Raw genomic sequence first — 23,120 nt, forward strand, 5'->3', positions numbered from 1 at the left:
CTCCAGCAGACTTGTCTCCATGGGTCTATTGCTGCCTCGGGCACCTTATGGCCGTTCTGCTGTGAGTCAAAGATTGTCGAATCGGTCGAAAAACTGGTAGTGAATTGTATCTTTCAGGGCCACCTAATGACGATGGATCACTCAAATTGCGTCCCGATTCAATACATCGTCCTCCAGCCGACTTGTCTCCATGGGTCTATTGCTGCCTCGGGCACCTTATCGCCGTTCTGCTGTGGGTCAAAGAATTTCGAATCGGACGAAGAACTGATAGTGAATTGTAACGTTCAGGGCCACCTTATGACGATGAATCACTCAAATTGCGTCCCGATTCAATACATCGTCCTCCAGCAGACGTGTCTCCATGGGTCTATTGCTGCCTCGGGCACCTTATGGCCGTTCGGCTGTGAGTCAAAGATTTTCGAATCGGACGAAAAACTGATAGTGAATTGTAACGTTCAGGGCCACATAATGACGATGGATCAGTCAAATTGCGTCCCGATTCAATACATCGTCCTCCAGCAGGCATGTCTCCATGGGTCTATTGCTGCCTCGGGCACCTTATGGCCGTTCTGCTGTGAGTCAAAGATTTTCGAATCGGACGAAAAACTGATAGTGAATTGTAACATTCATTGCCACCTAATGAGGATGGACCACACAAATTGCGTCCCGATTCAATACATCGCCCTCCAGCCGACTTGACTACATGGGTCTATTGCTGCCTCGGGCACCTTGTGGCCGTTCTGCTGTGAGTCAAGATTATCGAATGGGACGAAAAACTGATAGTGAATTGTAACTTTCAGGGCCACCTAATGACGATGGATCACTCAAATTGCGTCCCGATTCAATACATCGTCCTCCAGCAGACTTGTCTCCATGGGTCTATTGCTGCCTCGGGCACCTTATGGCCGTTCTGCTGTGAGTCAAAGATTGTCGAATCGGTCGAAAAACTGGTAGTGAATTGTAACTTTCAGGGCCACCTAATGACGATGGATCACTCAAATTGCGTCCCGATTCAATACATCGTCCTCCAGTCGACTTGACTCCATGGGTCTATTGCTGCCTCGGGCACATTATGGCCGTTCTGCTGTGAGTCAAAGATTTTCGAATCGGACGAAAAACTGATAGTGAATTGTAACGTTCAGGGCCACGTAATGACGATGGATCACTCAAATTGCGTCCCGATTCAATACATCGTCCTCCAGCCGACTTGTCTCCATGGGTCTATTGCTGCCTCGGGCACCTCATGGCCGTTCTGCTGTGAGTCTAGATTATCGAATGCGACGAAAAACTGATAGTGAATTGTAACGTTCAGGTCCACCTAATGACGATGGATCACTCAAATTGCGTCCCGATTCAATACATCGTCCTCCAGCAGACTTGTCTCCATGGGTCTATTGCTGCCTCGGGCACCTTATGGCCGTTCTGCTGTGAGTCAAAGATATTCGAATCGGACAAAAACTGATAGTGAATTGTATCGTTCAGGGCCACCTAATGACGATGGATCACTCAAATTGCGTCCCGTTTCAATACATCGTCCTCCAGCCGACTTGACTCCATGGGTCTATTGCTGCATCGGGCACATTATGGCCGTTCTCCTGTGAGTCAAAGATTTTCGAATCGGACGAAAAACTGATGGTGAATTGTAACTTTCAGGGCGACCTAATGACGATGGATCACTCAAATTGCGTCCCGATTCAATACATCGTCATCCAGCCGACTTGTCTCCATGGGTATATTGCTGCCTCGGGCACCTTATGGCCGTTCCGCTGTGGGTCAAAGATTTTCGAATCGGACGAAGAACTGATAGTGAATTGTAACGTTCAGGGCCACCTAATGACGATGGATCACTCAAATTGCGTCCCGATTCAATACATCGTCCTCCAGCAGACTTGTCTCCATGGGTCTATTGCTGCCTCGGGCACCTTATGGCCGTTCTGCTGTGAGTCAAAGATTTTCGAATCGGACGAAAAACTGATAGTGAATTGTAACATTCAGGGCCACCTAATGAGGATGGACCACACAAATCGCGTCCCGATTCATTACATCGTCCTCCAGCAGACTTGTCTCCATGGGTCTATTGCTGCCTCGGCCACCTTTTGGCCGTTCTGCTGTGAGTCAAAGATTTTCGAATCGGTCGAAAAACTGATAGTGAATTGTAACTGTCAGGGCCACCTAATGACGATGGATCACTCAAATTGCGTCCCGATTCAATACATCGTCCTCCAGCCGACTTGTCTCCATGGGTCTATTGCTGCATCGGGCACCTTATGGCCGTTCTGCTGTGAGTCAAAGATTTTCGAATCGGACGAAAAACTGATAGTGAATTGTAACTTTCAGGGCCACCTAATGACGATGGATCACTCAAATTGCGTTCCGATTCAATACATCGTCCTCCAGCCGACTTGTCTCCATGGGTCTATTGCTGCCTCGGGCACCTTATGGCCGTTCTGCTGTGGGTCAAAGATTTTCGAATCTGACGAAAAACTGATAGTGAATTGTAACATTCAGGGCCACCTAATGACGATGGATCACTCAAATTGCGTCCCGATTCAATATATCGTCCTCCAGCCGACTTGTCTCCATGGGTCTATTGCTGCCTCGGGCACCAAATGGCCGTTCTGTTGTGAGTCAAAGATTTTCGAATCGGACGAAAAACTGATAGTGAATTGTAACGTTCAGGGCCACCTAATGACGATGGATCACTCAAATTGCGTCCCGATTCAATACATCGTCCTCCAGCAGGCATGTATCCATGGGTCTATTGCTGCCTCGCGCACCTTATGGCCGTTCTGCTGTGAGTCAAAGATTTTCGAATCGGACGAAAAACTGATAGTGAATTGTAACATTCAGGGCCACCTAATGAGGATGGACCACACAAATTGCGTCCCGATTCAATACATCGTCCTCCAGCCGACTTGACTCCATGGGTCTTCTGCTGCCTCGGGCACCTTATGGCCGTTCTGCTGTGAGTCTAGATTATCGAATGGGACGAAAAACTGATAGTGAATTGTAACGTTCAGGGCCACCTAATGACGATGGATCACTCAAATTGCGTCCCGATTCAATACATCGTCCTCCAGCAGACTTGTCTCCATGGGTCTATTGCTGCCTCGGGCACCTTATGGCCGTTCTGCTGTGAGTCAAAGATTTTCGAATCGTTCGAAAAACTGATAGTGAATTGCAACTTTCAGGGCCACCTAATGACGATGGATCACTCAAATTGCTTCCCGAATCAATACATCGTCCTCCAGCCGACTTGTCTCCATGGGTCTATTGCTGCCTCGGGCACCTTATGGTCGTTCTGCTGTGAGTCATAGATTTTCAATCGGACGAATAACTGATAGTGAATTGTAACGATCAGGGCCTCCTAATGACGATGGAACACTCAAATTTCGTCCCGATCCAATACCTCGTGCTCCAGCAGACCAGTCTCCATGGGTCTATTGCTGCCTCGGGCACATTATGGCCGTTCTGCTGTGAGTCAAAGATTTTGGAATCGGACGAAAAACTGATAGTGAATTGTAACGTTCAGGGCCACCTAATGACGATGGATCACTCAAATTGCTTCCCGATTCAATACATCGTCCTCCAGCATACTTGTCTCCATCGGTCTATTGCTGCCTCGGGCACCTTATGGCCGTTCGGCTGTGAGTCAAAGATTTTCGAATCGGACGAAAAACTGATAGTGAATTGTAACGTTCAGGGCCACATAATGACGATGGATCAGTCAAATTGCGTCCCGATTCAATACATCGTCCTCCAGCAGGCATGTCTCCATGGGTCTATTGCTGCCTCGGGCACCTTATGGCCGTTCTGCTGTGAGTCAAAGATTTTCGAATCGGACGAAAAACTGATAGTGAATTGTAACATTCAGGGCCACCTAATGAGGATGGACCACACAAATTGCGTCCCGATTCAATACATCGTCCTCCAGCCGACTTGACTACATGGGTCTATTGCTGCCTCGGGCACCTTGTGGCCGTTCTGCTGTGAGTCAAGATTATCGAATGGGACGAAAAACTGATAGTGAATTGTAACTTTCAGGGCCACCTAATGACGATGGATCACTCAAATTGCGTCCCGATTCAATACATCGTCCTCCAGCAGACTTGTCTCCATGGGTCTATTGCTGCCTCGGGCACCTTATGGCCGTTCTGCTGTGAGTCAAAGATTGTCGAATCGGTCGAAAAACTGGTAGTGAATTGTAACTTTCAGGGCCACCTAATGACGATGGATCACTCAAATTGCGTCCCGATTCAATACATCGTCCTCCAGTCGACTAGTCTCCATGGGTCTATTGCTGCCTCGGGCACATTATGGCCGTTCTGCTGTGAGTCAAAGATTTTCGAATCGGACGAAAAACTGATAGTGAATTGTAACGTTCAGGGCCACGTAATGACGATGGATCACTCAAATTGCGTCCCGATTTAATACATCGTCCTCCAGCCGACTTGTCTCCATGGGTCTATTGCTGCCTCGGGCACCTGATGGCCGTTCTGCTGTGAGTCTAGATTATCGAATGCGACGAAAAACTGATAGTGAATTGTAACGTTCAGGTCCACCTAATGACGATGGATCACTCAAATTGCGTCCCGATTCAATACATCGTCCTCCAGCTGACTTGTCTCCATGGGTATATTGCTGCCTCGGGCACCTTATGGCCGTTCCGCTGTGGGTCAAAGATTTTCGAATCGGACGAAGAACTGATAGTGAATTGTAACGTTCAGGGCCACCTAATGACGATGGATCACTCAAATTGCTTCCCGATTCAATACATCGTCCTCCAGCAGACTTGTCTCCATGGGTCTATTGCTGCCTCGGGCACCTTATGGTCGTTCTCCCGTGAGTCTGATTATCGAATGGGACGAAAAACTGATAGTTAATTCTAACATTCAGGGCCTCCTAATGACGATGGAACACTAAAATTGCGTCGCGATTCAATACATCGTCATTCTGCAGACTTGTCTCCATGGGTCTATTGCTGCCTCGGGCACCTTATGGCCGTTCAGCTGTGAGTCAAAGATTTTCGAATCGGACGAAAAACAGATAGTGAATTGTAACATTCATGGCCACCTAATGACGATGGATCACTCAAATTGCGTCCCGATTCAATACATCGTCCTCCAGCCTACTTGTCTCCATGGGTCTATTGCTGCATCGGGCACCTTATGGCCGTTCTGCTGTGAGTCAAAGATTTTCGAATCGGACGAAAAACTGATTGTGAATTGTAACTTTCAGGGCCACCTAATGACGATGGATCACTCAAATTGCGTCCCGATTCAATACATCGTCCTCCAGCCGACTTGTCTCCATGGGTCTATTGCTGCCTCGGGCACCTTATGGCCGTTCTGCTGTGAGTCAAAGATTTTCGAATCGGACGAAAAACTGATAGTGAATTGTAACATTCAGGGCCACCTAATGAGGATGGACCACACAAATTGCGTCCCGATTCAATACATCGTCCTCCAGCCGACTTGACTACATGGGTCTATTGCTGCCTCGGGCACCTTGTGGCCGTTCTGCTGTGAGTCAAGATTATCGAATGGGACGAAAAACTGATAGTGAATTGTAACTTTCAGGGCCACCTAATGACGATGGATCACTCAAATTGCGTCCCGATTCAATACATCGTCCTCCAGCAGACTTGTCTCCATGGGTCTATTGCTGCCTCGGGCACCTTATGGCCGTTCTGCTGTGAGTCAAAGATTGTCGAATCGGTCGAAAAACTGGTAGTGAATTGTAACTTTCAGGGCCACCTAATGACGATGGATCACTCAAATTGCGTCCCGATTCAATACATCGTCCTCCAGTCGACTAGTCTCCATGGGTCTATTGCTGCCTCGTGCACATTATGGCCGTTCTGCTGTGAGTCAAAGATTTTCGAATCGGACGAAAAACTGATAGTGAATTGTAACGTTCAGGGCCACGTAATGACGATGGATCACTCAAATTGCGTCCCGATTTAATACATCGTCCTCCAGCCGACTTGTCTCCATGGGTCTATTGCTGCCTCGGGCACCTCATGGCCGTTCTGCTGTGAGTCTAGATTATCGAATGCGACGAAAAACTGATAGTGAATTGTAACGTTCAGGGCCACCTAATGACGATGGATCACTCAAATTGCGTCCCGATTCAATACATCGTCCTCCAGCGGACTTGTCTCCATGGGTCTATTGCTGCCTTGGGCACCTTATGGCCGTTCTGCTGTGAGTCAAAGATTTTCGAATCGGACGAAAAACTGATAGTGAATTGTAACATTCAGGGCCACCTAATGAGGATGGACCACACAAATCGCGTCCCGATTCATTACATCGTCCTCCAGCCGACTTGACTCCATGGGTCTATTGCTGCCTCGGGCACCTTATGGCAGTTCTGCTGTGAGTCTAGATTAACGAATGGGACGAAAAACTGATAGTGAATTGTAACGTTCAGGGCCACCTAATGACGATGGATCACTCAAATTGCGTCCCGATTCAATACATCGTCCTCCAGCAGACTTGTCTCCATGGGTCTATTGCTGCCTCGGGCACCTTATGGTCGTACTCCCGTGAGTCTGATTATCGAATGGGACGAAAAACTGATAATTAATTCTAACATTCAGGGACTCCTAATGACGATGGAACCCTAAAATTGCGTCGCGATTCAATACATCGTCATTCTGCAGACTTGTCTCCATGGGTCTATTGCTGCCTCGGGCACCTTATGGCCGTTCAGCTGTGAGTCAAAGATTTTCGAATCGGACGAAAAACAGATAGTGAATTGTAACATTCATGGCCACCTAATGACGATGGATCACTCAAATTGCGTCCCGATTCAATACATCGTCCTCCAGCCTACTTGTCTCCATGGGTCTATTGCTGCATCGGGCACCTTATGGCCGTTCTGCTTTGAGTCAAAGATTTTCGAATCGGACGAAAAACTGATTGTGAATTGTAACTTTCAGGGCCACCTAATGACGATGGATCACTCAAATTGCGTCCCGATTCAATACATCGTCCTCCAGCCGACTTGTCTCCATGGGTCTATTGCTGCCTCGGGCACCTTATGGCCGTTCTGCTGTGGGTCAAAGATTTTCGAATCGGACGAAGATCTGATAGTGAATTGTAACGTTCAGGGCCACCTAACGACGATGGATAACTCAAATTGCGTCCCGATTCAATACATCGTCCTCCAGCAGACTTGTCTCCATGGGTCTATTGCTGCCTCGGGCACCTTTTGGGCGTTCTGCTGTGAGTCAAAGATTTTCGAATAGGACGAAAAACTGATAGTGATTTGTAACGTTCAGGGCCACCTAACGACGATGGACCACTGAAATTGCGTCCCGATTCAATACATCGTCCTCCAGCCGACTTGTCTCCATGGGTCTATTGCTGCCTCGGGCATCTTATGGTCGTTCTGCCGTGAGTCTAGAATATCGAATGGGACGAAAAACTGATAGTTAATTCTAACATTCAGGGCCTCCTAATGACGATGAAACACTCAAATTGCGTCCCGATTCAATACCTCGTGCTCCAGCAGACTAGTCTCCATGGGTCTATTGCTGCCTCGGGCACATTATGGCCGTTCTGCTGTGAGTCAAAGATTTTCGAATCGGACGAAAAACTGATAGTGAATTGTAACGTTCAGGGCCACCTAATGACGATGGACCACTGAAATTGCGTCACGATTCAATACATCGTCCTCCAGCCGACTTGTCTCCATGGGTCTATTGCTGCCTCGGGCACCTTATGGTCGTTCTCCCGTGAGTCTAGATTATCGAATGGGACGTAAAACTGATAGTTAATTCTAACATTCAGGGCCTCCTAATGACGATGGAACACTCAAATTGCGTCGCGATTCAATACATCGTCATCCTGCAGACTTGTCTCCATGGGTCTATTGCTGCCTCGGGCACCTTAAGGCCGTTCTGCTGTGAGTCAAAGATTTTCGAATCGGACGAAAAACTGATAGTGAATTGTAACATTCAGGGCCACCTAATGAGGATGGACCACACAAATCGCGTCTCGATTCATTACATCGTCCTCCAGCCGACTTGACTCCATGGGTCTATTGCTGCCTCGGGCACCTTATGGCAGTTCTGCTGTGAGTCTAGATTAACGAATGGGACGAAAAACTGATAGTGAATTGTAACGTTCAGGGCCACCTTATGACGATGGATCACTCAAATTGCGTCCCGATTCAATACATCGTCCTCCAGCAGACTTGTCTCCATGGGTCTATTGCTGCCTCGGCCACCTTTTGGCCGTTCTGCTGTGAGTCAAAGATTTTCGAATCGGTCGAAAAACTGATAGTGAATTGTAACTGTCAGGGCCACCCAATGACGATGGATCACTCAAATTGCGTCCCGATTCAATACATCGTCCTCCAGCCGACTTGTCTCCATGGGTCTATTGCTGCCTCGGGCACCTTATGGTCGTTCTCCCGTGAGTCTGATTATCGAATGGGACGAAAAACTGATAGTTAATTCTAACATTCAGGGCCTCCTAATGACGATGGAACACTAAAATTGCGTCGCGATTCAATACATCGTCATTCTGCAGACTTGTCTCCATGGGTCTATTGCTGCCTCGGGCACCTTATGGCCGTTCAGCTGTGAGTCAAAGATTTTCGAATCGGACGAAAAACATATAGTGAATTGTAACATTCATGGCCACCTAATGACGATGGATCACTCAAATTGCGTCCCGATTCAATACATCGTCCTCCAGCCTACTTGTCTCCATGGGTCTATTGCTGCATCGGGCACCTTATGGCCGTTCTGCTGTGAGTCAAAGATTTTCGAATCGGACGAAAAACTGATAGTGAATTGTAACTTTCAGGGCCACCTAATGACGATGGATCACTCAAATTGCGTCCCGATTCAATACATCGTTCTCCAGCCGACTTGTCTCCATGGGTCTATTGCTGCCTCGGGCACCTTATGGCCGTTCTGCTGTGGGTCAAAGATTTTCGAATCGGACGAAGATCTGATAGTGAATTGTAACGTTCAGGGCCACCTAATGACGATGGATAACTCAAATTGCGTCCCGATTCAATACATCGTACTCCAGCAGACTTGTCTCCATGGGTCTATTGCTGCCTCGGGCACCTTATGGGCGTTCTGCTGTGAGTCAAAGATTTTCGAATAGGACGAAAAACTGATAGTGAATTGTAACGTTCAGGGCCACCTAACGACGATGGACCACTGAAATTGCGTCCCGATTCAATACATCGTCCTCCAGCCGACTTGTCTCCATGGGTCTATTGCTGCCTCGGGCACCTTATGGTCGTTCTCCCGTGAGTCTAGATTATCGAATGGGACGAAAAACTGATAGTTAATTCTAACATTCAGGGCCTCCTAATGACGATGGAACACTCAAATTGCGTCCCGATTCAATACCTCGTGCTCCAGCAGACTAGTCTCCATGGGTCTATTGCTGCCTCGGGCACATTATGGCCGTTCTGCTGTGAGTCAAAGATTTTCGAATCGGACGAAAAACTGATAGTGAATTGTAACGTTCAGGGCCACCTAATGACGATGGACCACTGAAATTGCGTCCCGATTCAATACATCGTTGTCCAGCCGACTTGTCTCCATGGGTCTATTGCTGCCTCGGGCACCTTATGGTCGCTCTCCCGTGAGTCTAGATTATCGAATGGGACGTAAAACTGATAGTTAATTCTAACATTCAGTGCCTCCTAATGGCGATGGAACACTCAAATTGCGTCGCGATTCAATACATCGTCATCCTGCAGACTTGTCTCCATGGGTCTATTGCTGCCTCGGGCACCTTAAGGCCGTTCTGCTGTGAGTCAAAGATTTTCGAATCGGACGAAAAACTGATAGTGAATTGTAACATTCAGGGCCACCTAATGAGGATGGACCACACAAATCGCGTCCCGATTCATTACATCGTCCTCCAGCCGACTTGACTCCATGGGTCTATTGCTGCCTCGGGCACCTTATGGCAGTTCTGCTGTGAGTCTAGATTAACGAATGGGACGAAAAACTGATAGTGAATTGTAACGTTCAGGGCCACCTTATGACGATGGATCACTCAAATTGCGTCCCGATTCAATACATCGTCCTCCAGCAGACTTGTCTCCATGGGTCTATTGCTGCCTCGGCCACCTTTTGGCCGTTCTGCTGTGAGTCAAAGATTTTCGAAATGGTCGAAAAACTGATAGTGAATTGTAACTGTCAGGGCCACCTAATGACGATGGATCACTCAAATTGCGTCCCGATTCAATACATCGTCCTCCAGCCGACTTGTCTCCATGGGTCTATTGCAGCCTCGGGCACCTTATGGTCGTTCTCCCGTGAGTCTGATTATCGAATGGGACGAAAAACTGATAGTTAATTCTAACATTCAGGGCCTCCTAATGACGATGGAACACTAAAATTGCGTCGCGATTCAATACATCGTCATTCTGCAGACTTGTCTCCATGGGTCTATTGCTGCCTCGGGCACCTTATGGCCGTTCAGCTGTGAGTCAAAGATTTTCGAATCGGACGAAAAACAGATAGTGAATTGTAACATTCATGGCCACCTAATGACGATGGATCACTCAAATTGCGTCCCGATTCAACACATCGTCCTCCAGCCGACTTGTTTCCATGGGTCTATTGCTGCCTCGGGCACCTTATGGCCGTTCTGCTGTGGGTCAAAGATTTTCGAATCGGACGAAGATCTGATAGTGAATTGTAACGTTCAGGGCCACCTAATGACGATGGATAACTCAAATTGCGTCCCGATTCAATACATCGTCCTCCAGCAGACTTGTCTCCATGGGTCTATTGCTGCCTCGGGCACATTATGGCCGTTCTGCTGTGAGTCAAAGATTTTCGAATCGGACGAAAAACTGATAGTGAATTGTAACGTTCAGGGCCACCTAATGACGATGGATCACTCAAATTGCGTCCCGATTCAATACATCGTCCTCCAGTCGACAAGTCTCCATGGGTCTATTGCTGCCTCGGGCACATTATGGCCGTTCTGCTGTGAGTCAAAGATTTTCGAATCGGACGAAAAACTGATAGTGAATTGCAACGTTCAGGGCCACGTAATGACGATGGATCACTCAAATTGCGTCCCGATTCAATACATCGTCCTCCAGCCGACTTGTCTCCATGGGTCTATTGCTGCCTCGGGCACCTCATGGCCGTTCTGCTGTGAATCTAGATTATCGAATGCGACGAAAAACTGATAGTGAATTGTAACGTTCAGGTCCACCTAATGACGATGGATCACTCAAATTGCGTCCCGATTCAATACATCGTCCTCCAGCAGACTTGTCTCCATGGGTCTATTGCTGCCTCGGGCACCTTATGGCCGTTCTGCTGTGAGTCAAAAATATTCGAATCGGACAAAAACTGATAGTGAATTGTATCGTTCAGGGCCACCTAATGACGATGGATCACTCAAATTGCGTCCCGATACAATACATCGTCCTCCAGCCGACTTGTCTCCATGGGTCTATTGCTGCATCGGGCACCTTATGGCCGTTCTCCTGTGAGTCAAAGATTTTTGAATCGGACGAAAAACTGATAGTGAATTGTAACTTTCAGGGCCACCTAATGACGATGGATCACTCAAATTGCGTCCCGAATCAATACATCGTCCTCCAGCCGACTTGTCTCCATGGGTATATTGCTGCCTCGGGCACCTTATGGCCGTTCCGCTGTGGGTCAAAGATTTTCGAATCGGACGAAGAACTGATAGTGAATTGTAACGTTCAGGGCCACCTAATGACGATGGATCACTCAAATTGCGTCCCGATTCAATACATCGTCCTCCAGCAGACTTGTCTCCATGGGTCTATTGCTGCCTCGGGCACCTTATGGCCGTTCTGCTGTGAGTCAAAGATTTTCGAATCGGACGAAAAACTGATAGTGAATTGTAACATTCAGGGCCACCTAATGAGGATGGACCACACAAATCGCGTCCCGATTCATTACATCGTCCTCCAGCCGACTTGACTCCATGGGTCTATTGCTGCCTCGGGCACCTTATGGCAGTTCTGCTGTGAGTCTAGATTAACGAATGGGACGAAAAACTGACAGTGAATTGTAACGTTCAGGGCCACCTAATGACGATGGATCACTCAAATTGCGTCCCGATTCAATACATCGTCCTCCAGCAGACTTGTCTCCATGGGTCTATTGCTGCCTCGGGCACCTTATGGCCGTTCTGCTGTGAGTCAAAGATTTTCGAATCGGACGAAAAACTGATAGTGAATTGTAACATTCAGGGCCACCTAATGAGGATGGACCACACAAATCGCGTCCCGATTCATTACATCGTCCTCCAGCCGACTTGACTCCATGGGTCTATTGCTGCCTCGGGCACCTTATGGCAGTTCTGCTGTGAGTCTAGATTAACGAATGGGACGAAAAACTGATAGTGAATTGTAACGTTCAGGGCCACCTAATGACGATGGATCACTCAAATTGCGTCCCGATTCAATACATCGTCCTCCAGCAGACTTGTCTCCATGGGTCTATTGCTGCCTCGGGCACCTTAAGGTCGTTCTCCCGTGAGTCTGATTATCGAATGGGACGAAAAACTGATAGTTAATTCTAACATTCAGGGCCTCCTAATGACGATGGAACACTAAAATTGCGTCGCGATTCAATACATCGTCATTCTGCAGACTTGTCTCCATGGGTCTATTGCTGCCTCGGGCACCTTATGGCCGTTCAGCTGTGAGTCAAAGATTTTCGAATCGGACGAAAAACAGATAGTGAATTGTAACATTCATGAACACCTAATGACGATGGATCACTCAAATTGCGTCCCGATTCAATACATCGTCCTCCAGCCTACTTGTCTCCATGGGTCTATTGCTGCATCGGGCACCTTATGGCCGTTCTGCTGTGAGTCAAAGATTTTCGAATCGGACGAAAAACTGATTGTGAATTGTAACTTTCAGGGCCACCTAATGACGATGGATCACTCAAATTGCGTCCCGATTCAATACATCGTCCTCCAGCCGACTTGTCTTCATGGGTCTATTGCTGCCTCGGGCACCTTATGGCCGTTCTGCTGTGGGTCAAAGATTTTCGAATCGGACGAAGATCTGATAGTGAATTGTAACATTCAGGGCCACCTAATGACGATGGATAACTCAAATTGCGTCCCGATTCAATACATCGTCCTCCAGCAGACTTGTCTCCATGGGTCTATTGCTGCCTCGGGCACCTTTTGGGCGTTCTGCTGTGAGTCAAAGATTTTCGAATAGGACGAAAAACTGATAGTGATTTGTAACGTTCAGGGCCACCTAACGACGATGGACCACTGAAATTGCGTCCCGATTCAATACATCGTCCTCCAGCCGACTTGTCTCCATGGGTCTATTGCTGCCTCGGGCACCTTATGGTCGTTCTCCCGTGAGTCTAGATTATCGAATGGGACGAAAAACTGATAGTTAATTCTAACATTCAGGGCCTCCTAATGACGATGAAACACTCAAATTGCGTCCCGATTCAATACCTCGTGCTCCAGCAGACTAGTCTCCATGGGTCTATTGCTGCCTCGGGCACATTATGGCCGTTCTGCTGTGAGTCAAAGATTTTCGAATCGGACGAAAAACTGATAGTGAATTGTAACGTTCAGGGCCACCTAATGACGATGGACCACTGAAATTGCGTCCCGATTCAATACATCGTCCTCCAGCCGACTTGTCTCCATGGGTCTATTGCTGCCTCGGGCACCTTATGGTCGTTCTCCCGTGAGTCTAGATTATCGAATGGGACGTAAAACTGATAGTTAATTCTAACATTCAGGGCCTCCTAATGACGATGGAACACTCAAATTGCGTCGCGATTCAATACATCGTCATCCTGCAGACTTGTCTCCATGGGTCTATTGCTGCCTCGGGCACCTTAAGGCCGTTCTGCTGTGACTCAAAGATTTTCGAATCGGACGAAAAACTGATAGTGAATTGTAACATTCAGGGCCACCTAATGAGGATGGACCACACAAATCGCGTCCCGATTCATTACATCGTCCTCCAGCCGACTTGACTCCATGGGTCTATTGCTGCCTCGGGCACCTTATGGCAGTTCTGCTGTGAGTCTAGATTAACGAATGGGACGAAAAACTGATAGTGAATTGTAACGTTCAGGGCCACCTTATGACGATGGATCACTCAAATTGCGTCCCGATTCAATACATCGTCCTCCAGCAGACTTGTCTCCATGGGTCTATTGCTGCCTCGGCCACCTTTTGGCCGTTCTGCTGTGAGTCAAAGATTTTCGAATCGGTCGAAAAACTGATAGTGAATTGTAACTGTCAGGGCCACCCAATGACGATGGATCACTCAAATTGCGTCCCGATTCAATACATCGTCCTCCAGCCGACTTGTCTCCATGGGTCTATTGCTGCCTCGGGCACCTTATGGTCGTTCTCCCGTGAGTCTGATTATCGAATGGGACGAAAAACTGATAGTTAATTCTAACATTCAGGGCCTCCTAATGACGATGGAACACTAAAATTGCGTCGCGATTCAATACATCGTCATTCTGCAGACTTGTCTCCATGGGTCTATTGCTGCCTCGGGCACCTTATGGCCGTTCAGCTGTGAGTCAAAGATTTTCGAATCGGACGAAAAACAGATAGTGAATTGTAACATTCATGGCCACCTAATGACGATGGATCACTCAAATTGCGTCCCGATTCAATACATCGTCCTCCAGCCGACTTGTCTCCATGGGTCTATTGCTGCCTCGGGCACCTTATGGCCGTTCTGCTGTGGGTCAAAGATTTTCGAATCGGACGAAGATCTGATAGTGAATTGTAACGTTCAGGGCCACCTAATGACGATGGATAACTCAAATTGCGTCCCGATTCAATACATCGTACTCCAGCAGACTTGTCTCCATGGGTCTATTGCTGCCTCGGGCACCTTATGGGCGTTCTGCTGTGGGTCAAAGATTTTCGAATAGGACGAAAAACTGATAGTGAATTGTAACGTTCAGGGCCACCTAACGACGATGGACCACTGAAATTGCGTCCCGATTCAATACATCGTCCTCCAGCCGACTTGTCTCCATGGGTCTATTGCTGCCTCGGGCACCTTATGGTCGTTCTCCCGTGAGTCTAGATTATCGAATGGGACGAAAAACTGATAGTTAATTCTAACATTCAGGGCCTCCTAATGACGATGGACCACTGAAATTGCGTCCCGATTCAATACCTCGTGCTCCAGCAGACTAGTCTCCATGGGTCTATTGCTGCCTCGGGCACATTATGGCCGTTCTGCTGTGAGTCAAAGATTTTCGAATCGGACGAAAAACTGATAGTGAATTGTAACGTTCAGGGCCACCTAATGACGATGGACCACTGAAATTGCGTCCCGATTCAATACATCGTTGTCCAGCCGACTTGTCTCCATGGGTCTATTGCTGCCTCGGGCACCTTATGGTCGTTCTCCCGTGAGTCTAGATTATCGAATGGGACGTAAAACTGATAGTTAATTCTAACATTCAGTGCCTCCTAATGACGATGGAACACTCAAATTGCGTCGCGATTCAATACATCGTCATCCTGCAGACTTGTCTCCATGGGTCTATTGCTGCCTCGGGCACCTTAAGGCCGTTCTGCTGTGAGTCAAAGATTTTCGAATCGGACGAAAAACTGATAGTGAATTGTAACATTCAGGGCCACCTAATGAGGATGGACCACACAAATCGCGTCCCGATTCATTACATCGTCCTCCAGCCGACTTGACTCCATGGGTCTATTGCTGCCTCGGGCACCTTATGGCAGTTCTGCTGTGAGTCTAGATTAACGAATGGGACGAAAAACTGATAGTGAATTGTAACGTTCAGGGCCACCTTATGACGATGGATCACTCAAATTGCGTCCCGATTCAATACATCGTCCTCCAGCAGACTTGTCTCCATGGGTCTATTGCTGCCTCGGCCACCTTTTGGCCGTTCTGCTGTGAGTCAAAGATTTTCGAAATGGTCGAAAAACTGATAGTGAATTGTAACTGTCAGGGCCACCTAATGACGATGGATCACTCAAATTGCGTCCCGATTCAATACATCGTCCTCCAGCCGACTTGTCTCCATGGGTCTATTGCTGCCTCGGGCACCTTATGGTCGTTCTCCCGTGAGTCTGATTATCGAATGGGACGAAAAACTGATAGTTAATTCTAACATTCAGGGCCTCCTAATGACGATGGAACACTAAAATTGCGTCGCGATTCAATACATCGTCATTCTGCAGACTTGTCTCCATGGGTCTATTGCTGCCTCGGGCACCTTATGGCCGTTCAGCTGTGAGTCAAAGATTTTCGAATCGGACGAAAAACAGATAGTGAATTGTAACATTCATGGCCACCTAATGACGATGGATCACTCAAATTGCGTCCCGATTCAACACATCGTCCTCCAGCCGACTTGTTTCCATGGGTCTATTGCTGCCTCGGGCACCTTATGGCCGTTCTGCTGTGGGTCAAAGATTTTCGAATCGGACGAAGATCTGATAGTGAATTGTAACGTTCAGGGCCACCTAATGACGATGGATAACTCAAATTGCGTCCCGATTCAATACATCGTCCTCCAGCAGACTTGTCTCCATGGGTCTATTGCTGCCTCGGGCACCTTATGGGCGTTCTGCTGTGAGTCAAAGATTTTCGAATAGGACGAAAAACTGATAGTGAATTGTAACGTTCAGGGCCACCTAACGACGATGGACCACTGAAATTGCGTCCCGAATCAATACATCGTCCTCCAGCCGACTTGTCTCCATGGGTCTATTGCTGCCTCGGGCACCTTATGGTCGTTCTCCCGTGAGTCTAGATTATCGAATGGGACGAAAAACTGATAGTTAATTCTAACATTCAGGGCCTCCTAATGACGATGGAACACTCAAATTGCGTCCCGATTCAATACCTCGTGCTCCAGCAGACTAGTCTCCATGGGTCTATTGCTGCCTCGGGCACATTATGGCCGTTCTGCTGTGAGTCAAAGATTTTCGAATCGGACGAAAAACTGATAGTGAATTGTAACGTTCAGGGCCACCTAATGACGATGGACCATTGAAATTGCGTCCCGATTCAATACATCGTCCTCCAGCCGACTTGTCTCCATGGGTCTATTGCTGCCTCGGGCACCTTATGGTCGTTCTCCCGTGAGTCTAGATTATCGAATGGGACGTAAAACTGATTGTTAATTCTAACATTCAGGGCCTCCTAATGACGATGGAACACTCAAATTGCGTCGCGATTCAATACATCGTCATCCTGCAGACTTGTCTCCATGGGTCTATTGCTGCCTCGGGCACCTTAAGGCCGTTCTGCTGTGAATCAAAGATTTTCGATTCGGACGAAATACTGATAGTGAATTGTAACGTTCAGGGCCACCTAATGACGATGGATCACTCAAATTGCGTCCCGATTCAATACATCGTCCTGCAGCCGACTTGACTCCATGGGTCTATTGCTGCCTCGGGCACCTTATGGCCGTTCTGCTGTGGGTCAAAGATTTTCGAATCGGACGATGAACTAATAGTGAATTGTAACGTTCAGGGCCACATAATGACGATGGATCAGTCAAATTGCGTCCCGATTCAATACATCGTCCTCCAGCAGGCATGTCTCCATGGGTCTATTGCTGCCTCGGGCACCTTATGGCCGTTCTGCTGTGAGTCAAAGATTTTCGAATCGGACGAAAAACTGATAGTGAATTGTAACATTCATGGCCACCTAATGAGGATGGACCACACAAATTGCGTCCCGATTCAATACATCGTCCTCCAGCCGACTTGACTACATGGGTCTATTGCTGCCTCGGGCACCTTGTGGCCGTTCTGCTGTGAGTCAAGATTATCGAATGGGACGAAAAACTGATAGTGAATTGTAACTTTCAGGGCCACCTAATGACGATGGATCACTCAAATTGCGTCCCGATTCAATACATCGTCCTCCAGCAGACTTGTCTCCATGGGTCTATTGCTGCCTCGGGCACCTTTTGGGCGTTCTGCTGTGAGTCAAAGATTTTCGAATAGGACGAAAAACTGATAGTGATTTGTAACGTTCAGGGCCACCTAACGACGATGGACCACTGAAATTGCGTCCCGATTCAATACATCGTCCTCCAGCCGACTTGTCTCCATGGGTCTATTGCTGCCTCGGGCACCTTATGGTCGTTCTCCCGTGAGTCTAGATTATCGAATGGGACGAAAAACTGATAGTTAATTCTAACATTCAGGGCCTCCTAATGACGATGAAACACTCAAATTGCGTCCCGATTCAATACCTCGTGCTCCAGCAGACTAGTCTCCATGGGTCTATTGCTGCCTCGGGCACATTATGGCCGTTCTGCTGTGAGTCAAAGATTTTCGAATCGGTCGAAAAACTGATAGTGAATTGTAACTGTCAGGGCCACCCAATGACGATGGATCACTCAAATTGCGTCCCGATTCAATACATCGTCCTCCAGCCGACTTGTCTCCATGGGTCAATTGCTGCCTCGGGCACCTTATGGTCGTTCTCCCGTGAGTCTGATTATCGAATGGGACGAAAAACTGATAGTTAATTCTAACATTCAGGGCCTCCTAATGACGATGGAACACTAAAATTGCGTCGCGATTCAATACATCGTCATTCTGCAGACTTGTCTCCATGGGTCTATTGCTGCCTCGGGCACCTTATGGCCGTTCAGCTGTGAGTCAAAGATTTTCGAATCGGACGAAAAACTGATAGTGAATTGTAACATTCATGGCCACCTAATGACGATGGATCACTCAAATTGCGTCCCGATTCAATACATCGTCCTCCAGCCTACTTGTCTCCATGGGTCTATTGCTGCATCGGGCACCTTATGGCCGTTCTGCTGTGAGTCAAAGATTTTCGAATCGGACGAAAAACTGATAGTGAATTGTAACTTTCAGGGCCACCTAATGACGATGGATCACTCAAATTGCGTCCCGATTCAATACATCGTTCTCCAGCCGACTTGTCTCCATGGGTCTATTGCTGCCTCGGGCACCTTATGGCCGTTCTGCTGTGGGTCAAAGATTTTCGAATCGGACGAAGATCTGATAGTGAATTGTAACGTTCAGGGCCACCTAATGACGATGGATAACTCAAATTGCGTCCCGATTCAATACATCGTACTCCAGCAGACTTGTCTCCATGGGTCTATTGCTGCCTCTGGCACCTTATGGGCGTTCTGCTGTGAGTCAAAGATTTTCGAATAGGACGAAAAACTGATAGTGAATTGTAACGTTCAGGGCCACCTAACGACGATGGACCACTGAAATTGCGTCCCGATTCAATACATCGTCCTCCAGCCGACTTGTCTCCATGGGTCTATTGCTGCCTCGGGCACCTTATGGTCGTACTCCCGTGAGTCTAGATTATCGAATGGGACGAAAAACTGATAGTTAATTCTAACATTCAGGGCCTCCTAATGACGATGGAACACTCAAATTGCGTCCCGATTCAATACCTCGTGCTCCAGCAGACTAGTCTCCATGGGTCTATTGCTGCCTCGGGCACATTATGGCCGTTCTGCTGTGAGTCAAAGATTTTCGAATCGGACGAAAAACTGATAGTGAATTGTAACGTTCAGGGCCACCTAATGACGATGGACCACTGAAATTGCGTCCCGATTCAATACATCGTTGTCCAGCCGACTTGTCTCCATGGGTCTATTGCTGCCTCGGGCACCTTATGGTCGTTCTCCCGTGAGTCTAGATTATCGAATGGGACGTAAAACTGATAGTTAATTCTAACATTCAGTGCCTCCTAATGACGATGGAACACTCAAATTGCGTCGCGATTCAATACATCGTCATCCTGCAGACTTGTCTCCATGGGTCTATTGCTGCCTCGGGCACCTTAAGGCCGTTCTGCTGTGAGTCAAAGATTTTCGAATCGGACGAAAAACTGATAGTGAATTGTAACATTCAGGGCCACCTAATGAGGATGGACCACACAAATCGCGTCCCGATTCATTACATCGTCCTCCAGCCGACTTGACTCCATGGGTCTATTGCTGCCTCGGGCACCTTATGGCAGTTCTGCTGTGAGTCTAGATTAACGAATGGGACGAAAAACTGATAGTGAATTGTAACGTTCAGGGCCACCTTATGACGATGGATCACTCAAATTGCGTCCCGATTCAATACATCGTCCTCCAGCAGACTTGTCTCCATGGGTCTATTGCTGCCTCGGCCACCTTTTGGCCGTTCTGCTGTGAGTCAAAGATTTTCGAAATGGTCGAAAAACTGATAGTGAATTGTAACTGTCAGGGCCACCTAATGACGATGGATCACTCAAATTGCGTCCCGATTCAATACATCGTCCTCCAGCCGACTTGTCTCCATGGGTCTATTGCTGCCTCGGGCACCTTATGGTCGTTCTCCCGTGAGTCTGATTATCGAATGGGACGAAAAACTGATAGTTAATTCTAACATTCAGGGCCTCCTAATGACGATGGAACACTAAAATTGCGTCGCGATTCAATACATCGTCATTCTGCAGACTTGTCTCCATGGGTCTATTGCTGCCTCGGGCACCTTATGGCCGTTCAGCTGTGAGTCAAAGATTTTCGAATCGGACGAAAAACAGATAGTGAATTTTAACATTCATGGCCACCTAATGACGATGGATCACTCAAATTGCGTCCCGATTCAACACATCGTCCTCCAGCCGACTTGTTTCCATGGGTCTATTGCTGCCTCGGGCACCTTATGGCCGTTCTGCTGTGGGTCAAAGATTTTCGAATCGGACGAAGATCTGATAGTGAATTGTAACGTTCAGGGCCACCTAATGACGATGGATAACTCAAATTGCGTCCCGATTCAATACATCGTCCTCCAGCAGACTTGTCTCCATGGGTCTATTGCTGCCTCGGGCACCTTATGGGCGTTCTGCTGTGAGTCAAAGATTTTCGAATAGGACGAAAAACTGATAGTGAATTGTAACGTTCAGGGCCACCTAACGACGATGGACCACTGAAATTGCGTCCCGATTCAATACATCGTCCTCCAGCCGACTTGTCTCCATGGGTCTATTGCTGCCTCGGGCACCTTATGGTCGTTCTCCCGTGAGTCTAGATTATCGAATGGGACGAAAAACTGATAGTTAATTCTAACATTCAGGGCCTCCTAATGACGATGGAACACTCAAATTGCGTCCCGATTCAATACCTCGTGCTCCAGCAGACTAGTCTCCATGGGTCTATTGCTGCCTCGGGCACATTATGGCCGTTCTGCTGTGAGTCAAAGATTTTCGAATCGGACGAAAAACTGATAGTGAATTGTAACGTTCAGGGCCACCTAATGACGATGGACCATTGAAATTGCGTCCCGATTCAATACATCGTCCTCCAGCCGACTTGTCTCCATGGGTCTATTGCTGCCTCGGGCACCTTATGGTCGTTCTCCCGTGAGTCTAGATTATCGAATGGGACGTAAAACTGATTGTTAATTCTAACATTCAGGGCCTCCTAATGACGATGGAACACACAAATTGCGTCGCGATTCAATACATCGTCATCCTGCAGACTTGTCTCCATGGGTCTATTGCTGCCTCGGGCACCTTAAGGCCGTTCTGCTGTGAATCAAAGATTTTCGAATCGGACGAAATACTGATAGTGAATTGTAACGTTCAGGGCCACCTAATGACGATGGATCACTCAAATTGCGTCCCGATTCAATACATCGTCCTGCAGCCGACTTGACTCCATGGGTCTATTGCTGCCTCGGGCACCTTATGGCCGTTCTGCTGTGGGTCATAGATTTTCGAATCGGACGAAGAACTAATAGTGAATTGTAACGTTCAGGGCCACATAATGACGATGGATCAGTCAAATTGCGTCCCGATTCAATACATCGTCCTCCAGCAGGCATGTCTCCATGGGTCTATTGCTGCCTCGGGCACCTTATGGCCGTTCTGCTGTGAGTCAAAGATTTTCGAATCGGACGAAAAACTGATAGTGAACTGTAACATTCATGGCCACCTAATGAGGATGGACCACACAAATTGCGTCCCGATTCAATACATCGTCCTCCAGCCGACTTGACTACATGGGTCTATTGCTGCCTCGGGCACCTTGTGGCCGTTCTGCTGTGAGTCAAGATTATCGAATGGGACGAAAAACTGATAGTGAATTGTAACTTTCAGGGCCACCTAATGACGATGGATCACTCAAATTGCGTCCCGATTCAATACATCGTCCTCCAGCAGACTTGTCTCCATGGGTCTATTGCTGCCTCGGGCACCTTATGCCCGTTCTGCTGTGAGTCAAAGATTGTCGAATCGGTCGAAAAACTGGTAGTGAATTGTAACTTTCAGGGCCACCTAATGACGATGGATCACTCAAATTGCGTCCCGATTCAATACATCGTCCTCCAGCCGACTTGTCTCCATGGGTCTATTGCTGCCTCGGGCACGTTATCGCCGTTCTGCTGTGGGTCAAAGAATTTCGAATCGGACGAAGAACTGATAGTGAATTGTAACGTTCAGGGCCACCTAATGACGATGAATCACTCAAATTGCGTCCCGATTCAATACATCGTCCTCCAGCAGACTTGTCTCCATGGGTCTATTGCTGCCTCGGGCACCTTTTGGCCGTTCGGCTGTGAGTCTAAGATTTTCGAATCGGACGAAAAACTGATAGTGAATTGTAACGTTCAGGGCCACATAATGACGATGGATCAGTCAAATTGCGTCCCGATTCAATACATCGTCCTCCAGCAGGCATGTCTCCATGGGTCTATTGCTGCCTCGGGCACCTTATGGCCGTTCTGCTGTGAGTCAAAGATTTTCGAATCGGACGAAAAACTGATAGTGAATTGTAACATTCATGGCCACCTAATGAGGATGGACCACACAAATTGCGTCCCGATTCAATACATCGTCCTCCAGCCGACTTTACTACATGGGTCTATTGCTGCCTCGGGCACCTTGTGATCGTTCTGCTGTGAGTCAAGATTATCGAATGGGACGAAAAACTGATAGTGAATTGTAACTTTCAGGGCCACCTAATGACGATGGATCACTCAAATTGCGTCCCGATTCAATACATCGTCCTCCAGCAGACTTGTCTCCATGGGTCTATTGCTGCCTCGGGCACCTTATGGCCGTTCTGCTGTGAGTCAAAGATTGTCGAATCGGTCGAA

Source organism: Schistocerca cancellata, chromosome 4 (assembly GCF_023864275.1).
Source record: "Schistocerca cancellata isolate TAMUIC-IGC-003103 chromosome 4, iqSchCanc2.1, whole genome shotgun sequence".
Taxonomy (NCBI): Eukaryota; Metazoa; Arthropoda; class Insecta; order Orthoptera; family Acrididae; genus Schistocerca; species Schistocerca cancellata.